The sequence below is a fragment of the Gracilinanus agilis genome, chromosome 3 (genome assembly GCF_016433145.1).
Source record: "Gracilinanus agilis isolate LMUSP501 chromosome 3, AgileGrace, whole genome shotgun sequence".
Lineage (NCBI taxonomy): Eukaryota > Metazoa > Chordata > Mammalia > Didelphimorphia > Didelphidae > Gracilinanus > Gracilinanus agilis.
The window spans coordinates 143,770,054-143,792,124 of NC_058132.1; positions in this window are offsets into that span (position 1 = coordinate 143,770,054).

Genomic DNA, 22,071 nt, shown 5'->3' on the forward strand with positions numbered 1-22,071 from the left:
AAATTTATTTTGCATTTACCTTTTGAATCAATGTTAATTTAGGGATTTTGGTATATAGTTTTATTTGTTTTGGTTCTCCCTGGCTTAGGTATCAAGACCATATTTTTATCATTAAAAGAACTATAGAGATGTATTCTATTGGAGTTGTGGTCATTTATGAAAATCTGCTTTTTCTCATACTTTCATCAAGAATGATTTCTCTATGTGTGTGTGTCTAAATTATTTTTATAAAACTTTTTTAGAAATTAGACAATAGATATATGGGTCAATAGTTACTGATTTGTCATCTATTTTCAGTAATAATAAGATAAACATTTTCCCCCAAAATATTTGATGTATCTTAAGAACAGGTTGTTCAGTATCTTCAAAATTTTGTTATCTCCAGCATGGACCACCTCTGTGGCCAAATATGGTTGAATATAATTACTCTTTAGTTGTATTTGATTCCTATTCTTAGAGTCTTTAGTTTAATACCTTGATAGCTTTATCTTTCCTCCTGTGGTGCTTATCATTTTAATGATCCAGCATATACTGTTGTGTGAAGGTGCTGAAATGTTTCTATATTCTCTGTAAAATATTATAAAAGAAAACAGTGAATGAATTCATTCATTGGACAGATATCACTTTTTGGAATTTTTCTATTTTGATAGAGTTAATCAAATAGTTGATTTTGTGCCATCAAGCTCAAAAAGGCTTTTTTGAAATTCCACTCTAATTATGTTCATCTCCTCTGCAAGATTATTTGACACATTTTCTTTATTTTTTATATCTGTTTCATTATTAAGTAGCTCTTCTGGAGACTATGATATGTATAGCTTTTCAATGCATTCAGATTCATCCTGTTTTCCTGCTTCAGATTTAAGTAGCTCCTGAATTTCTCCTTGTTTCATGTAATTGGGACTTTGGAATGAAGTTATTTTTTATAATTACCCAGAATTAATCTCCCAGTGGAGAAGAAAATGGCAGACCACTACAATTGTTTGCCAAGAAAATCTCATAGACAGTATGATCCACTGGACCACAAGAGTCAGACGACAACTGAAAAACAACAAACAAAAAAAAATCTTTAACAGTGTCCCACCAACAACTTGTGGTCTGAGTTAGCCTTTCCCTTGGGGAATGACTTTTTTTCCTAGTTATTCCTTCAGTCCCTCCTCTTCTGGAAGAATAGTTTTCCTTTCAAACCAAGTTGGGGAATAGCAGATGCCTGCTTCAAGAGTAGCCTAGTCAGTTAGGCATAGTCCATGCTGCTTGATATATTTGTCTAATATAATTCTGGTAAATGTATTCTCTCTGACTTGGGAAATTGTTTGAAAAAATAAAAATGAACTAATAACTTTATTTTCAACTCAGAGTCAATCAGCCAGATATCCCTGGGAAAAATAAAGCTGTTTTAAAACTAATTTTCTCCTCTGCAAGATTTTGCTAATCACACCTCTCAATACTGCATTCAAATAATAGCACCACCGTTTAATAGTGGTTAACAATTTTATCACATTCTATCATATTCCCAGCTTGAAAGCAAGAAAACATTTAAGCACCAAAGACCAAACAAACTTTTTTTTTAAACCCTTGTACTTCAGTGTATTTTCTCATAGGTGGAAGAGTGGTAAGGGTGGGCAATGGGAGTCAAGTGACTTGCCCAGGGTCACATAGCTGGAAGTGGCTGAGGCCGGGTTTGAACCTAGGACCTCCTGTCTCTAGGCCTGACTCTCACTCCACTGAGCTACCCAGCTGCCCCCCAAACAAACTTTTAAGAAACAAGGATTGGCCTCTTTTGTCATATCATTTGAATCTTGCCAAAATTCAACCCTGCATTATTCCCATCATCTAGCTTTTTTGCTCCGTATCATGTGCTACCGATGGACTCCGAAGTCATAATCTAACAATTGGGCATGCTAAAAATTTAATATATAATCTCAACAAATTAACTAATACTAACTAACTGATTGCCTAACTCACCACAGATCTTACAAACCTTCTCTTCTCCCTTCCTGATTTTCCAACTTTAAGCATTATTCTCTTCTATGTATTATATAGTCCACTTATTCTGAACTACCTACTGCTCTATTTCCTCCCCACACACCTTTGAATTGTCTTTTTTTTTTAAACCCTTAACTTCAGTGTATTGTCTCATAGGTGGAAGAGTGGTAAGGGTGGACAATGGGGGTCAAGTGACTTGCCCAGGGTCACACAGCTGGGAAGTGGCTGAGGCCGGATTTGAACCTAGGACCTCCTGTCTCTAGACCTGACTCTCAATCCACTGAGCTACCCAGCTGTCCCCATGCATTGTCTTTTCCTTGATGCTTGGAATGGTTTTCTTCCTCACTTCTACTCTCTCAGAACCCATTTCCTTAGAGACTTAGCTTAAGCAGAAGCCTCTAAAGTCTCTTGGTTGCATGTTGTATATGTCTTTGTATGTATGTGTTATCTGTGAACTTCTTGACTTTTGTGAGTGAATGAGTGAGGTGATTCTAGGGGCTCCAGAGCTTTAGTTTCTCCATACTGTAACTAGGAATTGCCTCAAGGTCAATGCACATCTTTAAGGCATTGACTTTAATAGTGGGACCACCAATTCAGAATTGACTCTCAGGATTTTTTAATTTACTCCAGGAATCCAAAGCCATTTCAGTTTTTGTTTTCCTTTTTGATCCCAAAGGGAACATTCAAATATCCCGAGCACTTATTTAAAGACCTAATGATTTCCCAGGAATCAGACTGAGTCCAACAAGAAAACCAGATATGGCTCCTTTGGCACTGGGCTGCTAGAATGCCTCTCATCCAGGTTAGATGGCACTGGAATTACCTAATAGTAAACGAGATGGGAGACCAAAAAATAGAACAAAGAATTGTGATCTCTCTCCTTAGGACCCTCAGTTTCATTAGAGAAAGTGAATCTCTTCTCCCTTGCTGGAAAATACAAATTATACCTTTGACTCCATCTTTTAGCAAATACATTCTGTCAATACAGGCCTAAACAGACAAACAATTCAGTGACTGAGAGCATGGATGAGGAAGCTTTTTGGTGTCAGAGATCCTGTTCTCATACATTCTTTGTCAAGGGACAATAAAAAAGGCCATTGTTTATAGTTTTCAAAGCTGAGACCAGGGCAAGAAAATCAGAATTACTTTCTTGGTCATCCATCTGTAATCAGTGACCTTTCATTTCTTGGTATCAGTATAGATGATGAATAGAAAGTTCAAGAGGGGGTATGGTCCCTGGGTTTCCTTCCTTAATACTGTGGATTCATTTTTCTCCCTATATCCTAGGAACCCCAGAGCCTTTAAGTTGGGGGAGACAGAGTTGGAGGATTACAGCCCTGTTAGCTGCTGCTTGCTCATCCATCATCCTCTGTATTCTGCTCATTTAACAAACTTGTTTTGACAGCTCCCCCTTAAGGACTCTCCCTAGTGGGAGGAAGGCTGGAGGGGGTGGAAAGATTGCAGAGGGAAAATGCATTGCACTGCCATTCCCAAGAGAACACATCTTTTTTTTTCAGTTAACAAAGATGTTTCACAGCATCTTTAGAGTTTAAGATTTGGACAAAAAGGAGGGCACAGAGAGCCCTCTATGTAACACTCTTGGCTCAACCCCCTTTGCCCAGTATGAGCAGGAGAAAAATTCTAGACTTGTATAAACTTATTACAAAAGTTCATTAAAATAATAGAATCTACCTTTTTTTACTGTGGAACTTTCTTTTAACAGTTTCTTTTAAAATTTTCTTTTTTCTTAGCTTAGTCTTTTCACCAAATAAGTTGTGATTGTTATTGAGGTCCTTAGCTTCAGGGCAAGTCAACAAGCATTTATTAAGTACCTAATATGTGCCAGGCAGTGTGCAAGGTGATGTATATACAATGAAAGGCAAAAGACAGTATTTACTCTTTTTTAAGTTCAGTAATATTTTATTTTATTTTTCACATATAAAAATAATTTCTAACATATTTTTTAATATTTTGTGTTCCAAATTCTCTCCTTCCCTCCTTCCCCCACTTCTCTGAAATAATAAATTTTTTGATATAGGTTATATATGTGCTATCATCAAAACATTTCCATATTTATCATGTTCTGGAAGAAGACACATATCCCTCTCACACACACAAATCCATAAAAACCCATGAAGAAAATAAAGTAAAAACGGTATGCTTCAAAATACATTCAGACTCATCAGTTCTTTCTCTGGAGGTGGATAGCATTTTTCATTATGAGTTCTTTGGAATTATCTTGGATCATTAGCTAAGTCATTCACAGTTTGTACAGCATTGCTGTTATTGTGTACAGTCCTGTCCTGGTTCTGCTCATTTCACTTTGAATCAGTTCATAAGTACTTGCTCTTAAGGAATTCACAATCTAATGAGGGAGACAATATGCAAACAAATAGAGACAAACAAGATATAGACAGAATAAACTGGAGATAATCAACATTAAGGAAAGGCACTAGCATTAGCATTATAAAGGACCTGCAAAGGCTTTTTGTAGATGGGGAAGGAGAGATGTAGGTACAAGAGACAGCAAAGAAATCAAGATCACTGATTTGCATGGTGAATGGAAAGGAGTATGTTGTAAGAAGACTCAAAACACAGGAAGGGTTCAGGTTATGAAGGACTTTAAACATCTAACAAAGAATTTTATATTTATTCTTAGAGGTAATCTGGAACCACTGGAGTTTCTAGAATACAAATGTGACATGGTCAGACTATATGCCTTAACGAAGATTGATTTGACAGTTGAGTGGAGGATGAGCTGAAGTGGGGAAAGGCATGAAGATTAACCAAAAGGCTATTTGCTATCATCCAGGCCCATCTCTGTGGCTTTGTACTGTCTGTTGACCACACCTAGAATGTTCTTTCTTCCTCACCTCTGCCTCTTGAGAATTGCTGACTTCCTGCAAGACTCAGTGCTTTCTTGCCCCTTCCCACCTCCCTTCCAACTAGGTGCTATAATGTCTCCTTAAAGGTTACTTTCCTTCTATTCTATACATCTTGAATATATCTTATTTATTGGGGCATGTTGGGGGTGGGGAAACCAAGCTAAGTTGGGGAGTGGTCATCTCCACATTTCATTTTTATTCACAGAATTAAACAAATAAAAACAAAACCACTATTGGAGTTAGAAGCTGACATCCACATGAGATGGCTATCGCCAAAGATAGTTTGCAGGTCCACAAAGAACTTAACAGACATTTATTAAGTACTTATTTTATGCAAGTTACTGAAGCAGGTGCTGTTTTATCTACATATGTGAAGTATAGCTGTATAAAATGTAGAAAAGCCATCTTTGTTCATGGCCGTGAGAGCATAGTAGGATGAAGTTAGAATGGAAGTGGTGATAGCATCCTGAAAATCAACTCAACTTGACTCGATCCAGTTTAAACTCAAAATCTTACCAGCAATTTACAAGCCTATTTCATGCTCTAGTTTGTGGAGAAACCAATAATAATGTATATGAACTATATTGGTTATTTATCTGTAAAAGGAGGAGGTTGGACTAGATTACCACTAAGGTTTCTTCCCATTTTAGATCTGTGATTCTGTACTCCTTGTCATCTCAGACTTAGAATATCAGGAATTAGAAGCTATTGTCTACAAGATATTATATCAGGCATTTGATAAATTTTAATGCTAGTAGGAAATATATTCAATTAGGAAAACGATGAAGTTGCTTTTAATTTAGAAATAGTAAAAGTCAACCAGTGAACAAGCATTTAAGTGCTTACTATATTCTGGGTCCTGAGTTAAGTGCTGGGGTGATAAAGAAAGGCAAATCTCTGTGTTCAAGAAGCTCACAGTCTTAATAACTGAAAAAGGGGATTCAGAAAAGGTTCTTTGTACTCTCTATCCAGATAAGTTTTCCTCACAATATACACCAGCCTAATGATAATAACCACTGCTAAGCCAGAGGAAATTAGATTTCTGCAACCTTTCTCTCTCCACCTAGAGACTCATTGGCTCCAAACAATATATATGTATTCTGGATCTTATTCAGCCCTGGGGGTACCTGATACCCCCAGAAAAAGCAGATTCCTTTTCTTTCTATCTTTGACTCTTTATTCCTCCACCCTGGAACTTTTCTGGGAAAAGTACTTCTAGCTTAGTTTTGGCTTCTCAGTAGGGTCTTTCCAAAGGGGAAGAACAGAAAGTCACTCAAAGTACTGTGTGAATCAGCTATGTGGCAGCTTTTTATTTCCTACACACAAATATCATTTACCCTAAAAAGTCTCTTACAAATATATATTGACAGAACAGTCAAACAGAAGTCGGTAACTTAAAACTCTTGTTACACCATGCCAAAAGGTTGAAACATAGAAGGGAACAGACATTGATTAAGAGCCTACTATGTGCCAGCACTGTATTAAATGCTTTGCAAATATAAATTATCTCATTCAATTCATTATACTATGAGCCCCTTGAGAGCAAGGATTTTTTTGGCCTTCGTTTATATGCCTAGTATTTGATTTATTGTCTCACACATAACATAGTAGTGTTAAATGTTTATTGACTAACAGTTTGTAGGACTGTTAAATAGAAATTGTTACATTTCACCATGACTCTGCATTATCCAATAATTCCCTCCAGGTGCCTCTTAGTAATTTAGTCCAGGACTTGGGGCACCTCTGGCCAGTGGTCATCTTTCCCAAGAAGTGCTAGAGTAGTTGACATGGATTCCATAGTGCAGCTTTTAGTTACTGAGAACTCACAAGCTGGGACAAGCTTGGAGATGTCCATCTAGAGACTGATGTTTATCACCTGCAATTGGGCAAACACAGAACAGAAGAAGCAGCTACAGGCTCAGGCTGAAGGTTATAATGAAGGTCATTAGGGCTCCCTTGCTCTAGCTGTATGTGAGAAGGGTTGAGATGCTTCAGGAATGGAGAATGATGACACTCCCCCCCAACCCCCATGGGAAGTATCTCTCTCCCATAAGCCTTTAAGGGAGAGAGAAAGCGCAGGGGATAAAGTCCCTACTTTCTTTAAAGATCCACCAAATTATATAAATTCTTCTAGCTCAGTGGCCAGTAAAAGGAATTGTTCCATCATCCCCAAAGTAGTTGTCAGCTCTGGGCCACATATGGCTAGCTGGAAGCTTCCAGGATCCAATCAATCAACAAAATTTTATTCAGTGCCAACTATGTGCTAAGCTCTGGGGATACAAGTATAAAGAGTGAAATGGGGGGCAGCTAGGTGGATCAGTGGATTGAGAATCAAGCCATATGATAGAAAGTCCTACATTCAAATCTGACCTCAGATACTTCGCTGTCTGACCCTAGGCAAGTCACTTATGCCCAATTTTTAAAAATTTAATTTAATTTGTTTTATTTTTTATTATTATTATTTTTTGCTTATGCCCAAATGCCTAGCCCTTGCTGCCCTCCTGCCTTTTAAGATTAAAATTCTCTGGAGACTGTATATTAAATGATAATGATTAGGTAGTGAAAGTGAGTTGGAGAAAGAAAAGCCATGTAACCACATGGCTGGTCACCTAGCTAATCTGAGTTTGCCACTCATCTCTTGTCTCCATTCACCAGCTTCTTTGATGGCTGACTTATACAACAGTGACATCTCTCCCTCTAAGTCTCCCTGGCTGAACAGACCCGACCTCAATCTGGGTCAGAGGCTAGTCCTCCGGATAGCAGGAGTCCTGCAGGACAAGATACAAATAAAATTGGGTTCATATACCACTCAGAAGGACAACAAGGAAACAGCTTTGTCTTTGAGAGTCTTCCAAGAGTGTAAAATATTGTTCACCCCAAATATCTTCCCTCTGAAGACTCTGAGCTAATTTAAATCCTACAAATTAAAATTCTAGTATATTTCACAGGTTGCCTGTACCTTTCTTAGTTATGCTCTGCGTTTCCAATTAGGAAATATAATTTCAGCTTTCTATGGTGTCAGGGCAATTTTACTATCCTATGAAAAATGCCTCGATTCAAGGCTATGGTCTATCATAGTTATATATATTTGGGCCTGTCAGGCTTAGGTAAATAGTGACTCAACTTATGGAAAGTAAGCCCAGAATGATGATACCCCACACTTCTCTGGGACTTTCAGGTTCACAAAAGGACTTTTCTGACTGCCATCTTGGGAAGGAAGAAGTTTAAATTTCCATTGTACAGATGAGGAAACTAAGGCTCAGAGAAATGGATTGTGACTTTTCCAAGGCCATACAAAAGCAAGTGTTGGAAAGAAGATTCATGCCCAGGTCTCCTCCCTTCAAGTCCAGCATTCTTTCCACTTCACCTTCCTTCTGATTCTTCAAAAGTTTGGAGAGTTGCCTGAGCCTTTATTTAACTTTGATGTGTTTTGAGAGAAACTGGTCCCTAGGACCATAAATCTCAAAATGGAAGGACCTTAAAATTCCTCTGGTCCAATTTCCTTATTTTACAGATCATTGATCTGAAGCTAAGAGGGATTTCAAAGGTTGCCTACTCCAACCCACTCCTATAGAGATGTAGAACTAAAGCCCAGAGAACCTAAGAGACTTGCTTAATCTCTCATGGAATAAGCATGAAGGCTGGATTTGAACTGCAGTGGAAAGAGCACTGGGCTTGGAATCAGGAAGAGTTATCTTCCTGAGTTCAAATCTGAGCTCAGATACTTACTAGCTGTGTGATCCTGGACAAGCCACTCAACCTTATTTGCCTCAGTTTCCTCATCTATAAAATGAAATGAAGAAGGAAATAGCAAGCCAATATAGTATCTTTACCAAGAAATCTCTCAGTTGGGTCACAGAGAGCCAGATGATAAACAACTGAGCAGCAAAACATGACTTCAGTGCTAGTGTAAGCCCACTTTCCCATGTTGCCTCCCTCTATTTAGAGCAAAGATTGTTTTTTCTTAAAAACCTTTACATTCCATTTTAGAATTAAGATTGTGTATTGGTTCCAAGGCAAGAGAATGGCAGGAACTAAACAATGGAGGTTAAGTGACTTGCCCAGGGTCACACAGCTAGGAAGTATCCAAGGTCAGATTTGAATTCAGGACTTTCCATCTCTAGACCTGGCTCTCAATCCATTGAACCACCTAGCTGCCCCCTGGACAAAAGGTTCTTAATCTGCAGTCTATGAAGTTGTTTTTTAAGAAAATATTTTATAACTATATTGAAGTATAATGTGTTTCCTATATTCTCTATACATTTTATTTTATGTATTTAAAAACATGATTCTGAGGAATCAAGGTTTCCCCAAACTGTGAGAAAGGGCTCTGATATATAAAGACCAAGTTCCCCTTATCTAGACAGAAGGTAAAAGAATCTTCTTTGTGATCTTTTTTAAAAAATTAATTCCAAACTTTAGGGACTTCCCGAAGGGTTAGATGTTATGACTGCTAGCATCAGTGAGAATCTATAGTCCTTGCTCTATGGAAAGAGGGAGAGGGGGATGAAATGAAGAACAGGGATGCGTCAACTTGTGATTAGAAGCCCATTTCTTTTTATTAGCACAATCTGCCAGCCAGCTTCTTAAGTATTTGTGTTTATAATTCTTTGGTTTCAAAAACAAACCAGCTTCCTAGACTGAACCACTGGTCCTAATCTACACAGGTCAGTCAGGTCATAAAGGAACTTCTAAATGTTATACTCATTCATGACGTGTTGGGTCTGTTGATGATAAAGGAATAAACATCACCCATTTAACTTCTGGGGGCCCAGATCCCCATAAGAGCTGGTGGCTCCTGATGGCTCACTTGATTCTCCTGAATCCAAACTATATATGCTTAGATTAACAAGGTGAAAGTTGGATCATCAGCAATCCCAGAGGTGTTTGAAAGGTGTGGAACACAAGAGAATAAACTGAAAAATAGAAACACAAAAGACAATCTATATATGCATATCTGTTTGCCCAATGATGCTTTCTTCTATGGTGCACAGAGGGAAGGGAGAGACAGATACTTGCAAATAAGTTCTATCGATAAAAAAAAATTTTTTTAAGAAAAGTAAATGCAGATGGGTAGAAATCATCTTTGCCTGGATCTCGATTATGAATGATGAAGCCAGTACAGAAGCACAGGTCTATAATACTAGATAGCTTCCGTTATAGGAAAAGAATAATGAATAAATTGTTTGGGGAAACAAGAATAGAGGGAATGGAAACAAGCATTTATTTAACACTTACTATTTATGAGGCACTGTGCTAAGAGCTTTACATGTATTATCACAACGGATCCTCACAACAACCCTGGGAGGCAGATGCTGTTATTATCTTTCCCATTTTATAGATGAGGAAACTGAAACAGACTTGGGTGATTTGCCCAAGATCTCACAGCTAGTGTCTGAGGTTAGATTTGAACTCAAGTCTTCCTAACTTTAGCCTCAATGTTGTTTCCACTGTACCACCTAGATGACTCCAATATTTTGGCTAACCCTCAAGGGGACACACTGATTTTATGGGTCACACAGTACTATATTTGCCTATGGGATTATATGCCATATTAATGGAAGCTCATCTAGTCATACAATCAAGGGATCATAGCAATAGAGTTAAAGGCTCAATTAGTCTAGCCATCTCACTTTACACATTTAGGAAACAGAGACCCAGAGAAGTGATTTGTCCAAGATCACAGGAGTAGCATAGTGTAGACTCAATATTCACACTCAGATCCTGAGACTTGAGTTAAGGGGTCTTTCTTTTGTATCACACTCCTTCTTTTGCCTTTCCATGGTATACTGGGGAAAGCCCTGGATTGAGAAAAAAAAATTAGCTGGCTCAGAGAACCCCAACATGAAGCCCCGCTCCAACTGTTTGACTTTGGAGTCACCATTTGGTCACTTGTTCCCCTCTGTTCCCTAACCTATAAAATAAGGGTTTTATCTATCTCCCAAGATTGTTGTGAGAACATAATGAAAGAGTAATTGAAAAACTAAATAATGATCCTGAAATTTAGATAATGAACTATATCTAATACAGCTAGGTGGTACAGATAGAGCACTGGGCTTGGAAGTAGGAAGACTCATGTTCATGAGTTCAAATCCAACCTTAGAAACTTACTAGCTGTGTAACCTTGCTTAAAATTTACTCACTGATAAAATGAACTGGGGGAAACACAAACCACTCCAGTATCTTGGCCAAGAAAACCCCAGATAGGGTCACGAAGATTTGGATCTGAATGAAATATACCTTTTCTCTAGTAGAGAGATGGGTGTGACTATATTGGCAGAATATTATCATTGTCAAATGCAGTCATGGTATGAGAAGTTTGCTTGATTATTATTCCTTTGTTACAAAGGAGGATTCAGCTCTGGTTGGCAAAGGCAAGAGGGGACTGGAGTCACTATTGGCATCAGACCTACTTTTACAAGAAAGAATTAAATGAGATAAAATAGGAAGGTAGTCCCCCATTTTTCTGAAAATAGATGACAAATGTCTGATCTATGTGGGTAGAAGGATGAAGGGGGGGTCATAGTGTATCAAGGGCATGCCATACAGTCAGGATAACTGGCTCAAATTTTCCTTCTGTTACCTACTAGCTGTGTGACTATGGGCAAGTCAGAAAAGCCTTCAGCTCCCAAAGGTAGCTCTCTAAAATGATGCTACTTAGACAACTGGGTAGCACAATGAATAAAGATCTTTACCTAGAGTTGGAAGAACCTGGGTTTAAATCTAGCTTCAGACAAGTCACTTAACCCTAACTGCCTAGCCTTGGCAACTGTTCTTTTTTAGAATTGATGTGAAGCTAGAAGGTAAGGGCTTAAAAAATAAAATAAAATGATGCGACTGATAAGTGGTGGATCTGTATCAGTGGAAGGAGTTTCCACATACAGCATTCTCTACACTTGAGTTCAAATCCCCACTCTTACCATTTAATACCTGTTCAACTTCGGGCAGACCACTGCCTCTCTACGCCTCAGTTTCTCCCTCTATAATAATAATTTATGGTGTTTAGTGGTTTTAGTCATGTCCGACTTTTTGTGACCCCATTTTAGGGTTTTCTTAGTACAGTGAATAGAGCAGGAGGCCTGGAGTCAAAAAGTCTTGAGTTTAAATCCAGCCTCAAACACTTATTAGCTGTGTGACCCTGGACAAATCATTTGACCTCTGCCGTAATCAACTGGAGAGGGAAATGGCAAACTACTACAGTATTTTTGCAAAATATATATATATATATATAATATATCTGAAAGGTGGTATGGTCCATGGGTTCATGAAGAAGTGGATGTGATTGAACAACAACAACATCAAGGAATGGCAAGAAGGCCAGTGCTGCTGGATCATAGTTTGTGGAGAGGGGCAATGTTTAAGAAAACTGGAAAGAAAAATGGAAACTCATATCTTCCTGATTCTAGGTCCAAGGCGCTATCCACAATGCCTCCTGCAAAATGAGAGAATTGAATTGGATGACCTGTGAGGTTCCTCCCGGCCCTATATCTAGGACCTAACAGATAAAATCACAACTCTGGATCAAAAACATTTGGGGAGGGGAATGAAAGATAGTCCATCTGTATTTTATTTTTCATGTCAGATATCGCAGAATCTCTATTCAGTATTAGGCACACCAGCAAGGGCAACTCTACTCCATTAGCCTTGGCTACCTGATACTTAGTGAATTATTTGTGCCTTTTGTTACATGATACTTTTCTTTTAAAAGGGACTAAATACTACAAATGCTGCTTCCCTATCTCAGCCCCCAACCTCCAATGGCAGCAGTCTCTGAAGCTTAGGTCGGTTCGGGTGGCTCTCTGTGATAACTACCCTGAGATAGAGATGGATTATCTAGAATTAGGTGTTCCCTGCACATCCTGGGCTGAGGGTAGGGTAGTGGGGTGGGTGAATTCATTTGAAAAAAACATACTTGAGGCATTGTGATGCCTACAGTGGAATGCCTTATTGTGGTCTGGTCAGAGAAGAAAATACTTTTCTACAGAACAAAGTACACACTGAAATGTTCTTTTCCCAAATCACATCTCGTGGAACTCTGAATGGGGAAAAACTTTGCTGTTTACAGCCTTTAGCAGTGGGGGGAAGTACAGAGCATTGAGCAATCACAACCCTTATTGAAAAGGTCACATTTTTTACAGAATATTTCTGTAATGCATTACTGACTCACTACACATTGAAATTTTCTAATAAATGTCTCTCCTGACAAAATTGGAAAGAACAGTAAGTGGAACGAATGAAATCATCCTCAAAACAAGGGCTGTAATGAGAGGGGTGGGTGATACGCAGTCAACAGCTTCTCAGCCCCATTCTTATATTGCCTCTTCCAGTTTTCAGACAGATTGTGATGATGAAGTAATTAACACTGGAAAACCTAGTCTTTCCCAATAATTTGTAATGCTCTGTTTGAGATTCAATAATGGGTTTGCAGAGCATGCGTGATGAAAAAACCTTTGTACTGTCCTTTATTTAAAAGTCATATGTATTAATTAATAGGCAATTATCCAAATTAATTATTAATCTCTTTTTTAATCTACCTTTTCCCCTTTCTTTTTCTTGTCTCTTGCCTTTTGAAGCTTGTCCTTCACATATATACCGCATGTATGTTTAATTTGCATATTCCTTTTCCCCTGAAAATAGTTCTTTGTAATATCATACATCCATATGTTCATAGAAATTGAAAATAGATAGATATGTTAGAGATTATCTGGGCTAACCTCTCATGATGCACATAAGGAAACTGAGGCCAAAAATGATGGAATGTCTTGGTCATAGGCACACAACTATTAAGGAGATCTGAGTCTCTACCCTATGTCCCTGATTCCCAGGCCAGGAATCTTTACTACGTCCCCGATGTACAATGTGTGTGTGCTGAAGAGGAGAGCCTTTTCAGGATGCTAACATTCTGAAGTACGCTCTGACTCACTGTCTGGCCTTAACTGTGCTTCTTAAATTTCTTGGTCTCAGTTTCCCTTGAGGCAAAATATCGATTACTAATACCATATGCTTGAATGACCATTAGGTGGAAATGTGTGGATCATGAATATAAACCATCACCATTACAAAGATGTTTAAGAAGCCCATCCTAGGGGGGAAAAACTACTGAACAATGTCTAAGTTGAATGTAAAGAGGAAGGCAATGAAAACTGTGTAAGATTGAGAAAGGCTAGTAAACACTTTGCCTCCCTCTAACAGCATTGAGGGTCCTTGACCAGATTCATAGCTCTAGGGCCAGTAGGCATCTCAAATGCCATTTGGTTCAAAAGTTTAGGGAGAAAAGTGACCTGACTAAAATCACACATAGAGTGTCAGAAAGTAGGATTTGAGTTCAAATTCTTTGCTCAACTCCAGAACCAATGCTCTTCTCACAGTATCATGAGACTGCCCACTACCAGGGATTTAGGTTATGTGATGGCAAAGAAATATGGAAGCTTTGTTTGTTGTTCTGTTATTCCAGTCATATCCAACTCTTTGTTGGCCCCTTTTTGGGGTTTTCTCAGTAGATGCTGGAGTGGTTTGCTATTGCCTTCTCTAGCTTATTTTGTGGATGTAGAAACTGCGGTAAGGTCACTAACACAACTAATAAATTATCTGAGGCCACATTTGAATTCAGATGTTCCTGACTCCAGGACCAGAACTCTATCCACTATGCCAACTAGCTGCCCAATATGGCAGCTATTTCTTTGCTTATGGAGAGAAGGGGAAACCTACTTGTAAAATAACCATGCTTGGCATTGAGAGCCATGTAGCTCAGTTCCAGTAACCTCCAGAGAGCTTGGGCAGGCCATGGAAGCTCTCCCTTGAAGCCAAAAATGAAGAGAAATTGGAACCACGATTGGAAGTTACAGGGAGCCAGATTTCAGCTCAAGGTGAGAAAGTACTTCCTAACAATTCAAGCATTGTAGACATCGAATGTTCTCATCATTCTCACTGTGTAGGAAGGTGGAAAGAATGATGAACAAAAGGACTCATTTGGAATCCAAGTCTGCCAATTACTATCCCTGTAATCTTGGACAAGACATCTTACTTCTCTGGACCTTAGTTTCCTTATTTATAAAGTTGTAGGAGTTGGACTAGGAGGCCTCTGGGCCCTTCCCAAACCTTCATTATAAGATTCTACTATTCTAAATAGTTCATATTTAAATAGGTTCCTAAAGTCATTTCCTTATATTAGCTACATGAGACATTCAGCTCAAATATTTAAATGGTTATCTTAATTATCTGAAAGTTCTTTACATTTTTTTCATTAATTCCTTTGATATTCTTAATCTTTTGTTCTCCCAGATGAATATTATCTTTTCTAGCTCAATAAAATAATTTTCTGGCAATTTAATTGGGATGACATTGGATAAGTAGATTAGTTTAGGTAGGATTCTCATTTTTATGGTTCCATATGATTGTTCCATATGAAAAGATGAAAGGTTAATTTTGGAAAAACATGGAAAGACCTACATGAAATTATGGAGACTGATAGGAGCAGAACCAAGAGAACATTATATATAACAAAAGAAATAATGTTTGAAGAATGACTTGTGATGTCTACCTCCAGAGAAATAACTGATAAATAATAGGAAATAAGATATAGTTTTATATACAAATATGTCATTTTTGTCAAACAATGCCTTCTCTCATGAGGGAAAGTGAGAGAAGGAGTTAACTGGATATTTTAATGCAACAAACACAAATGAATAGATAAATTTTAATTAAAGAAAAGTCCTTCTAGTGATACAGATTACCCTCATCTGTGACAGTGTCTGGCACGTAGTAGGTGCTTAATAAATGTTTATTGATTGACTAACTAACTGCTTATCTTGGACTGCTCTTTTACATTTTCTCCCATTAGTTGGCCCCAGAAAGCATCCTTTCTTACTTTTTTGTGACATCATAAAGGTACTAGTGGAGTACTCTGGCTGTCTACCTATTATTTCTCACCTTTGTCATATTATAAGTACACCTTCTCTTTCGTACAATTCTTTGATTATATCTTTTATTCCTGTTCTTTAAAATTTATCATTGTTTTATGATCTGGCTCATTGTTTATATGGAAACTAGTGAAGTATGTACAATTCATATTATTAGTCCCATTATATAGATAAAGAAACTGAGGCTCAGAGAATCAAAGGATTCACCTAAGCTCAAACCATTAGTAGATATTAGATCTAGGAAATAAATTCAGATCTGCTAATGATAAAATGCAAAAAAAATCCATCATTGTAAGTTGTTGAAAAAGGAGCTGGCCATAAATAAAGTTGGATTAATTGACTTCTCAGATTCTGTATAGTTCTAAGAGCGTATGGTTCTAATAATTTTATTTACCTACCCCACTCAAATGTCATTTGAATTCATCGGATGATACTCATTAATGTACTTGTATTATTAGAGAGAACTTCATGGGAATTTACCTATAGATATACACAAGAACTCTATGAATATGATCATAAAACACTTGAGAAGGGAAAAAAAGACAAATGGGGAGGTACTAATTCTTTCTAGTTAGGTCACTGCTGATATAATTAAAATGATGATGTAACCTAGCTTAATTTACGTTGTGGCATACCAATCACACTAATAAAAGCATCATCTGGAAGAAAAAAAGGTCAAAAATCTCAAGAAAGATGATTTTTTAAAAGTGAGAAGGAAGAGAGTCTACCAATACAGACCTCAAATTATGCTACAAAATAACAATTATTAAAACCATTTAATTCCATTTAAAAAAGCAGCAAAGTCAATCAATGGAACTGATTAGGTGGACAATGTATAACAGTTTCATAAACCCAGAAACTCCAATTACTGGTATACAGGTTCACTATTGTAACAAAATTTGCTGGAAAAGCTAGAAAATGAGATGGTAGAAATAAGGCTTAGGCCAATATCATGTACCACATGATGCCATATCAAAAGATAAGCTCCAAATGATTTATGATTTAGATATAAATTTGATTTATATGTATATGATTTAGATATAAAAGATCACATTAGAGACAGTGAGTAAAGAAGAAAATACCTTTCACAACCATGGATAGTGGAAGAATTCCTGATCAAATGAGGAAGAGGGAGAATCCCAGAAGACAAAATGAACAAATTTGATCACATAAAATAAAAACATTTTTCTGCAATCAAAACAATGTAGCCAAAAGTCAAGTGGTAATGATTAGCTGGGAAAAAGTTTTGTAGTAAAGTTATCAGATATCCAGGATGTATAAAGAACTGATTTAAGTACAAGTCATTTTAAGAAATACAAATGGTCCTTGAACAGGCAAAGGAAGAAGCTCAAACTATCATTAAGTGCTGTAAATGACTAATAATTAGAAAACTGCACATTTAAACAAAGTTTATTTTTAGTTAGCAATATATAGAAAATAGAAAAGACTAAATTTTTTTCAATGAGCTTCAGTTGCTTAAGTCCTGATAATATTGGTGGGTTAGGTGCATTGGGCCAAATTTACCAATGAAACCAGTCTCTTCATGAATTTAAATATGACTGTTGTTAGGGAAAGAAGACAAAATAACAGAACAATTCAGATGCCTGAGGATGAGAATGATGCTCCTCTGAACTTCCTAAATTCTGGCTCAGGCTCAGGTACATGGATCCAGAGAACAGATAGACCTGTGTCACTATATCATAAAAACACTGAGAGGGAAGGAGGGAAGGGCAGGCTTAAAGATACCAAGGACGGCAGAGTAGTCCCTGAGATACATTTGATATCTGAAGAGATATTTCAGTTTGAAGAGTAAATCAACAAGGCATACATTCATTTTCTGAGACTTGACAAGCCCAGATATTAGCTTATGTATGAGGCAAAAATCTTGAATTCTGGGAAGCTGAAGTTTTTATAAATTTATTATATATAATATTATAATACATTATTTTAGATATTATATTAATTTATATAAGTAACATAAGATGAGAAAAGATATTATTATAAGTAATAATAAATATTTTTAAATGATCTAGGATGTGTCTATACAGGAAGAGAAGAAAAGAAGGTTTATACTGTACTTGTACTGGGAAGCTTGGTGGCACAGTGAATGGAGATCCAGGCCTTGGAGTCAGGAAGATCTGAGTTCAAATCCAGCTTCAGACACTAAGTAGCTGGGTGACCCTGGGCAATTTATTGGACCCTGTTTGCCTTAGTTTCCTCATCTGTCAAATGAGCTGGAGAAGAAACGAGAACCACTACAGTATCTTTGCCACAAATCCTCGAGTGGAGTCATGAAGATTTGGATGCTACTAATATGACTAAACAACAGCAACAACACTATACTTGTACTTGAAACTGTAAATGTCTATTACAAACAGCATATTTTATTGCCTACTTTTTAAAAAGTGTCAGTAATTTACTGACTATTAGGAACAAACAAGTATTTATTACTATGTGCTTGGCATTGTGCTAAGTGCTTTGCAAATATTATCTCATTTGATCCTTAAAATAACCCTGGGAGGTAGGTGCTTTTATTATCTAGATGAGGAAACTGAGGCAGACAGAGGTGAAGTAATTTGTCTAGGGTCACCTGGCTAATGTGTGAGGCTGGATTTGAACTCTGGTCTTCTTTACTAATGGTCCAGCTCTCTATGCACTGCACCACTCAATTTCCTTAAGGAGGAAGATTTACTTCAATGAGACCTTAATGCTTTGGAGGAGCTGGAATACATCATGTTGCTGTGATTTTATTTCTATTCATGTTGCAAATGAGTGGTTGACTCACCCTGTCTCTCCACAGAGCATCTGCATTGATGTCTTTGCCACTGGTTTTCTGAGAAGAAATGTGTCACTGAGTGACTTCAGTACTGGCTGGTTATGCCCCAAACCTCTGATTGATGTCTTTGTTTTGCTACATAATGTTAATTACAACATGGTGATCCTCATAAAACTGCTCTAGAAAGTAGGTAGTCTTTAAGGGGCTTCTTTAAATATGGATGGTTTGTGAATCATTAAAATCCATGAATACAAGAATTAAAAAATTTCAGATTTAGGAAAGGACATCAAAAGGGAGTAATGGAAGCAATTATAACCTATTCTGTGCCAGATATTGTTCAAAATGCTTTACAAATACTATTTCATTTGATCCTCAGCCCTGTAAGGTGAATACTATTATTCTCATTTTATAGCTGAAGAAACAGAAACAGTCAGAAGTTGTGACTTGCCCAGGGTGATACAGCTAGTAAGAGTCTGAGGTCAGATTTGAACTCAGGTCTTCTTGACCCAAGGCCCAGCATTTTATCCACTCTACCACCTAGCCCCCTCAGAATGTTCTTGTCTTTTAAATCCAACCCTTAGAAAAGAACACATTCCATCCATCTTTCATTTACTTATTAAACCAAAGAGTTCCAAGTAGACAGTTTTCTTCCCTCAAAATTTCTATTATGTGTCTTATAGAAAATTTATGTAGTGGGAAATTGGTTGAATATTAGCTGAATGGAAGTTGAAGAAGAATAAGCATTCTAAAACTAGAGTCTTGATATCATAGACAACTCAAGGCTCAGCTTTTTTGTCAGCTGAATAATTTCTCTTACTCCTAAGTCAACAAATCAAAAGATATGAGCTAAGCATTTTTAGAAGAAGAAATACAATCAACAGCCATATGAAAGAGTTTTCTAAAGCAATCTCAAAAAATGAACACAGGATAAGGGGATATACACTAGCAGGTGGTTTTGTTTAATGTTGTTCTTAGTTACAAGGAAGGCTTCAATGTGGGTCATTGTTAAGGGGAAATGGCTGGAATAAAAACAAAAGGCAACAAAACTTTTTTAAAAAGAGGAACTGATCTTTTATTCAAACTATGAATGAATAGAAACAAAGTTCAGTGGATATATCCAATAAATCTCCACTAGAATGTGAGTTCCTTAAAAGCTGGCACTGTCTTTTTTCTTTCTTTATATCCCTTAGCACTTTGCCTAGCCCATAGTAGACTTATAATAAATGTTTACTATTATTCAAAAAAAGAAATTTATCAAGTGAGCAGGCAATCGAATAATTTTCCCTCATTCCTTTTTCCAATTGAGGAAAAACCAGCAACAACCACTTGTCCATATTCCTTTGTCTAATGATAAGAAATGGTGGCAAGTGATATAGACCAATACTGGATTAAGCTCTTAATCCAACAGACATAAGCATTTATTGTGAATCATTTGTTTAATTATAAAAAACTTTTGAAAATAGGAAAGGATTTGTTTGTGCAAAAATATTTATAGCTATTCTTTTTGTGGTGTCAAAGAATTGGAAACTAGAGACATCCCTCAATTGTGGAATAGCTGAACAAATTGTGGTTTATGATGGTGATGGAATACTATTGTGCTATAAGGAATGATGAACAGGATGATTTCAGAAAGAGCTGGAAAGACCTATGTGAACTTATACAGAGTGAAATAAGCAGAACCAGGAGCGCATTATACACAGAACAATCAAATGTGATGATAGACTTTGCTACTAACAGCAGTACAATGGTCCAGGACAATTCTGAGGAATTTATGAAAAAGGATGCTTTCCACATTCAGAGAAAGAACCACTGGAGCAGGAATGCATATGAAAAATATGGTTTATCACTTTTATTTGGGTATATATTTGGGGGTTTTGGTTTTATAAGATTATTCACTTATAAAAATGAATAATATGGACATATGTTTTGTGTGATAATATATGTATAACCCAGATTGAATTGCTTGTCAGCTCTGGGAAGAAGGAGGAAAGAAGGGAGAGAGACAATATGAGTCATATAACTTCAGAAAACTTATGTGGAAATTTATTAAAAAAAACTTTTTAAAAAAAGAAACAACTTTTGAAGAAAAAATGAATATTCAATAACTCAATCCTATATCTCATAAAAACTTTCAAATGGACTGCATGAGGACTAGAAAACAAATGGCATTCCTATGTTAGATTGTTCCCCAGTTCCTATTTGCCTCCTTCAGGAGAGCCTGACAACTGCTGACTTTATTATTGAGGATTTGGGCACTAGAACTTTCCTTGTTTTCTATGAAAAACTTTTCCACTGATTTTCCTGGGGGATAGGTGGGGGCTCATAGCTTCAGCTTTTAATTTGTCTTTTCTCTCTCATTTGATGACTTGAATTCCTAAATCCTTGGAATTATCATTCCTCCCCTCTTTTTCTTTGAGCTACAAAATGGAGATACTTTCATCATCCAGCTGCATCTTGTTTTAAATTCACTAGACTTCTCACTCAGTCGTCATGGAACAAACCTCTATTAGCTCTGGAATATTTGAATTTCAGATATAAAATTTACCAAGTTTGCTGAGCCAAGTATTTTTATTCACTTGTATTTTACAAGCATAAAATTTTAAGAATATATTTTAGTTAAATTAAGATGCATTGATCTGAAGAAATATTTTATATTATGTTTCTTTTAAATCTGATTGTGGATTTTATGTAGATTGCCAGTCATTTCTTTTAGAAGACTTGGAACATAGCTGACTTGAATAGTTACTGAAGTATTTGATATTCCATGTTCGCGTATATATATGTATATATATATATATTTATATATATATATATATATATATCTTAATGACAAGAGTGTTTGCCTCAGTCAGCATGGTTTCAACTCTAAGGAACAAGATGTATTTCCAGGTTAAGCTACTCATCTCTAATCACCATATGCTAATATAAACCTTGACAAACTCCTTCAGTCCCCTCTCCCCTCTGATTGGAGAGATGGAGAATAGATTAACAAATTCCTCCCAATGCCATCCTTTATAGAGGGCAGAAACTGGGATTTTGGGTTCATTCATGTCTTTGTTGCCCTGTATGGTTTCATTTCCACATCCCAGGATACCTCCTGGTATATCACTCCCCCTCACCCAACACACACACTTTCCTGACTCATTTTGTGTATTGTCTCACCCATTAAATTGCAATCCCCTTGAGGGCAAGACTTGCTGTTCTCTTTATTGATTATGTTTCCAGTACTTAGCACTGTGCCTGCCACATAGTTGGCACCTAATAAATGTTTATTGGATTGTACTTCGTTCTGCCATCTTGGCTGTTTCCCTCAATAAATAGCAGTGGAACATTAAGTGTGTGGTAGACACTATTTTAAGAGTTAGAGATACCAAGTAAAGCAAAAATCTCTTATCCTTAAGGAGCTTATATTCTGATGGAGGAGACAACATGTAAATAACTAGATCCATACAAAATATATGCAGAGCAGATGGAAGAAAATTAGGGAATCATTTGTAGCTAGGGTTAC